Below are 5943 nucleotides of genomic sequence, written 5' to 3' on the forward strand. Positions count from 1 at the left end.
CGTAAGCTCTGTGAGGTCAGAGACGAGGGTGATTGTTTCCACTGCTGTATCCTCGATCTATAACCAAGCTTGATAAATAGTAGACACTCAATAAATATTTTCAGAATGCAATTATTAAGCCAGTTGAGGAGCCTGGGGAATCAGATTTTAGCTGACCCACCCAAGTTGCGAGCTTAGTGGACTGGAACTTGGGTCTTCCCATCCCTACTCCAATATTTTTTCTCCCTATACAGTTGCTGCCTTGCTAAAATGAAGAGAAATTGAAGCCCTTTGTGAGGTCATCAAAGGGATTAGAACATAGAGGAGGAAAGGGGATGCATGGGGTCTTTGCTTCAGTTGGACAAAGGTAACCCATTTATGTACATGGTCAAGGGCCTTGTTTCTGGATAAAAGAAGACGCTCATAAGTTTTAATCTGAGAGCATCATTGGCAGTGAGAGATTGTAAAAGTAAAATATTCACTTTGAAAAATGAAGCCTATTAAATTCAAGGCATTGCAATTTCCCATTGTGAGACTGTGGTACCAGCGATTAAGCTCTATTGTGTGTCTACAGTCCTTGTTACCGGCGGTATTTCGTATTATTAACTGAGATGCTAAGAATATCAGCTCTCTGAAGCTAAAGCGCCGTTCTGCTCCTCACGTGACACAATTTGCATACATCTAAGGATTCATCCTCGATTTGTCTCTTTCCCTTATTCCCTGTATCCTGTTTAGAAGCCAGTCCTGTAGACTACACCTCCAAATGGATCCTGTGTGTGTTCACTTCTCTGCCCACGCGGCTCCCATCCAGACCACTGCGGCAGCTTCTGAGCTGGTCTATGTGCTACGTGTTCTCCGCATGCAGGCAGCCACTCTCTTAAAAGACGGAAGCTGTCTTAGGATGTGTGCCCCAGCAGCAGACCCTGAGATGAGGATTTGTGTGAAGGTAATTTGTTAATGAGTGCTCCCAGGGAAGCCGAGAAAGTGAGTGAGGAAATGAGGCCGGGAAGGGAAGGAGGCAGAGCGAGCATGCAATCTCAAGGAGTCCTGGGGAAGGTTACTTGGGCTTGGCCCACAAGAGAGTTTTGGAGTGTACACCATAGCTCAGACCGCCCCAGTCAGGAACAAGGGAGCTAGAGTATTGCTGCTCCTTGTACGCATCAGTCATTTGTGCTCGCTGCAGCCAGGGGTCATACCTTTCCAGACAACTCAGGCTCTGAGTATGTAGGATAAAGAATATTCTCACAACACCTCCAGGAAATAAGCATGATGGTTACTTTCATTCTACTGGTAAGGAAGCTGAGGCACAGGGTGGTTAAGTAAACTGCCCACAGCCACACAATCAGGAGTGGTGGAGACAGAATGTCATCCTGGAGCTCTATCTTAGAGTCCGTCTTCTTCCCTCTGGCTTCAGATGATACTATAGTGTCTCACACACCAGAAGGGTGGGTAGCAGCAGAAGTACCAGAGGAAGTCTGCAAATTACTGGCTTGTAATTTTTCAGAGTGTCAAGGCCATGAAAGTCAAGGAAACACCAAGGGACTCTTCCAGAGAGAAGAGGATAGAGGCATGAGAACTAAATGCAACAGTGATTCTGAAATTGATCCTCTTCCTACAAAAGACATTGTTAGGACAGTTGGAGAGACATGAATGGGATCTGGGATTAACTAGCATATTCTGTTAGTCTCCTGAGTTTGATGATTGTTTATGGTTGTGTAAGAGAACGTCCTCGTTTGCAGTATATACACACTCAGGTGTTTGAGGCAGCAGGTCAGCAACTTACTCTTACAATTCAAGGGAGAAAAGGATCTTTCTTCCATATGCGAAATTTTTCTGCAATTGTGAGATGGCTTCCAAACAAACAAAGTCCTTAAGCAACATTTATTGAATAAGTACCTTAATTACAATTCTTAGCTTTGAGTTTCAAAATAGATATTTGGTAAGAAGATAGTCTTAAAAGCCAGGCTTTTACAGGAAAGCACTGTTTTGCTGGCATTTCCCAAACTGGGCTTTTATACCTCAGGAACCACGGCTTTGTGGGCAGACCACAAAGTGGAACATAGATTGGGAAAGGTGAGGTTATGAATTCAGGGAAATTTCTGATTATACAGGATGGCAAAAGCCCTTGGGGGCCAGAAGGAGGAGCCCACAGATGTGGCCTGAAGAGAGGAAGGCAGGAGATTCTGACAGGAGTGTTCTGGGTCTAGGTTTGTGGTCGCCTAGAACTTTGGGTCTAGAACACAACCCTTTAGTTCGAAGTTTAGGGAGAACGTCAGCCCTTCAGGGAAGCACTGTGTTGGGCACAAGCATGCCTCCGACACGGCTTGGGGTAGGAGAACACCATTGGTTGGCCTGGGGAACCTCACAGGGCCCCCAATCCCCCCAAATGAGGTAACAACCATGGTGCAGTAGGGGCAACAATCAACCACTGTACCAACGGGGATGTGGAAGTGTTGTATGAACATTTTCCTGGAAGAAGACTGGGTTCAGGAAAGGAAGTTTGGGTGACTGAGACTTCATGACCAGAGGCAATGGTGAGATCCATAGTCATTAACACCAGGTACCAACACGGAGTCCAAAAGAGTAGGTGGGTTCAACTCCATCTTGGTGGACACCAGCCCAGAATGCCCATTGAGCAGAGAGGCCACACTACATGATTGTAGTTGCAGTGAGGATGGAGGGTAATGCCTGAAGACCGTGAACAGAAGGAACCAATGTGAAAGGGGAGCTCATGGGCCAGACACAACTTCCTAGAACTATGAAGACATAATCTTTGCCTGGTACCCAAATGCATCTTGGGAAGGGGGCAAGAACCTTGAGACAGGAGAAAAACTCTGAATGTTTGGAAAATTACCTGAAAGAAAATTTAACAAAAAGAGTAGTGATGCCCTTAATTGAGGAATTAAAAGATTTCTGCTATCAGTAGGAATGAAACTTGAGAATAAAAGGATAATGTTAGAGAAAATGATTTATATACTCTGCTTCCTTCTCTCCCCACTTTTTTTGTTTTTTCTGGTGGGGAAGATTGTCCCTGAGCTAACATCTGTGCCAATCTTCGTCTGTTTTGTAGGTGGGGTGCCTCCACAATATGGCTTGATGAGCAGTTTGTAGGTCCATGCCTGGGATCTGAACCTGTGAATCCCAGGCTGCCAAAGCCGAGTGTGTGAACTTAACCACTGTGCTATCAGGCCGGCCCCACTCCCCGCTTTTTTTACACACTGGAGTCATAGTTATAAACATCGACTTCTTTATAGAAATGATGAAAATGATGGCAGTAATTAGGAGGTACGAGGCAAAGTCATTGGCATCATCTGATAACATGTTCAGAGAAGGCTCTTCTAGAACTGAGACCTGGCTACAAAGAAGCCAGTGATGGAAAATGTTGGGGAAAAAGTGTGTCAGGAAGAAGAAAAAGCCCAGGCAAAGGCCTTGAAATGTTATTAAGCTTGGCATGTTTTAAGTCACAAAAGGAGGCCAATGGGGCTGGAGCTTGGAAAGTCAGTGGTGGGGAGATGGAGGGTGAGGAGAGAGAGGTAGGCAGGGACCAGACCATGTAGGGCCTGGTAGGCCATGATAAGGAGGTCTAGATTTTATATTAAGTGCAATAGACACACAAGAGAGAGGTTTTTTTTGTTTATTTTCTTTTCTTGCTGAGGTAGATTTGCCCTGAGCTAACATCTGTGCTGATCTTCCTCTATTTTGTATGTGGGTTGCCACCAAGGCATAGCCACCAATGAGTTGTATAGGTCCATGCCTGGGAATCCAACCTGGGCTGCTGAAAAGGAGTATGCCGAACTTTAGCACTAGGCCATGGGGCTGGTCCCCAAGAAAGAGTTTTAAGGATGAGTACAAGTGACTTAATTTGTGTTTTAAAGTAATTGTTATGGTCTGTTGGGTAGAAAATGGGAACTGGGAAAACAAGAAAGAAGCTATTGCGATGAATAACCAGAGATTGAGTGAAGTGAGTGGATTCAGGAGATAATTTGGAAGTGAAGCTGCCAGAACTGTGGGAAATAGGGAAACAGAGAAATTAATAATAATTCCAGAAGTTTTGGCTTAAAGAAGTTAGTCAGTGGTGGTAGGGGTGATGGAGCCATTGACTCAAATGGGAAGACCAGAGCAGGAAAGTATGATGTGGGTTGGGTTGCTATTTCATTGTGATGCTTGCCTACTTACTGATATCTCAATCAATGCTAAAGAACATGGATCTGTCAAACCACAAGCTCCTCTTCCAACATCAAACATGATGGCAATACGTGCAATATATCTAATAGAAAACCGTTTCCAAGGCCGTGTATTTCCCGTACAAGATTTTTATTTAGTTGGTAATTCATTTATGGCTCTGTTTACATTTTCACATGGATGCCTTGCTATAATTAAAATAACTCTTGAATTTATCAACTTGAGCCCCAAATTAAAGACCCACTAAAGGGTTTGCATGGTGGAATGAGTCTCCATATTCTGTTCTCTTCTATATGAACAACCACATAAATTTTTTCGACACATGTAATGTTTGACGTCAGTCAAAAAAAAGTACAAAAGAAGTATTCCATGTTTAAAGCAGAGCTGAAAAAAATTCCATATTGCATAAAAGAAAGAGTTAGATTGCCACCAAAGTGAAAGGAAATCAATGGGACGACTTTGGAGACCCATTTCAATCTGTTGTTGACATTGTTTTCTGGGAGTAATTTTCTGAAAATGTTAACAGTATTGAGTTTGCCTATTGATTCTATTATTTTTGACCTTGCATTAGTTCAGGCTAATCCTACATGCCAGAAAATTTCCTTTCACAGCTAAAATTATTGTATGACTCTGGAGGAAACCTCCAATCAGGTCAGGCAACCCCCTCAGGATTTTGATGAGCATATAAGCAGCAATAATGAGTTATGTTGACTTCCAATACACTTTCATGTTGTTTACATTTTATTAAATGATTTAAGCAGGGTCATCATATGAATGATCAACATATTGACGGAAACACTCAAGCCTGGATGAATTGAAGGCCACAGCCAGGCAGCAAGACTGGTCAGCTTGAATTTGAGTCAATAGCGTAAATATATATTTGCTACAGAATCGAAGCCAACTGCATATTCATTATTCTGAAAACCCCACTAAATAAACAGCTACAAAGTATACCCTGGAAGATACCCTTTCTTTCCCCAGTAACACCCCATCTATGCCGTCTCCAAAAACAAATAACCCAAACTGAATGAATTCAGCAGAATTGATGAGGACAGAGTGAATGGGAAACCAAAAACTCTTGAATGGTTTTCCCAGGAAAAGAATAGATTTATTGTCGGCTCTAGGTAGAGAAATTTGGCAGCTGTATTTTCAACGGGCTTATGAAATATAGTCTTAACATGGCATTAACGTCCCATCTGCTCCCGAGTCTGCCCCTCCCACATATCTCCCTAGGAGGTCAAACCACCTATGCACCTCTCTCCCCACCCCATTCTTGCCTTTGATCCTGTAGTTATGCATCTGCCTGCAAAGAAATTTCAGGATTTACTGGCACAATGCTAATGGGTTTGCCCACAAATACTTAGAAGAGTGTTGCTAGAGGAGTTAATTTGCCTCTTAATGATTTAATTATATGCTGCAGCTCTGCTGTACAAGAATAACAATGTTCTTTGCTTTTCTGCTGCTGCTGGGCCTGCTGAGTTTGGAGACTTTTGGAAAAGAATGATGTGTGCTCTCCTTTAGAGACAGGGGAGTTGAGTCATTGGGGAAGAAAGGAGCATTTGCCCATGCCACGATATCAGCTTTCGTATTCATCTATAATGGACTGAGGGGGTCTGTCAGGATAACACTGATGACCATTGTCAGATGTGCTGTGATTTTTACGTGCATTGTCTTGATTGAGACTGGGAAGGTGTATTAGTCTTTATTTTCAGATAAAGTCCACTGAGGTTACCTGGCTTGCCTGACACGGAGATAGGAAGCGGATGAGCAAGGAGTCCAATG

At 43.3% G+C, this 5943-nt stretch overlaps 1 long non-coding RNA gene across 1 annotated transcript; it reads left to right on the plus strand.

Annotated features, from left to right (window-relative positions):
* Positions 1–231: 231 nt before the first annotated feature.
* On the plus strand, positions 232–5112 carry LOC138920162 (uncharacterized). The gene is made up of 3 exons (XR_011430885.1): positions 232–346; positions 715–925; positions 4923–5112. It is a non-coding gene; the product is annotated as an uncharacterized lncRNA (long non-coding RNA).
* The last annotated feature ends 831 nt before the right edge of the window (positions 5113–5943 follow it).

The sequence above is a fragment of the Equus caballus genome, chromosome 22 (assembly GCF_041296265.1).
Source record: "Equus caballus isolate H_3958 breed thoroughbred chromosome 22, TB-T2T, whole genome shotgun sequence".
NCBI lineage: Eukaryota > Metazoa > Chordata > Mammalia > Perissodactyla > Equidae > Equus > Equus caballus.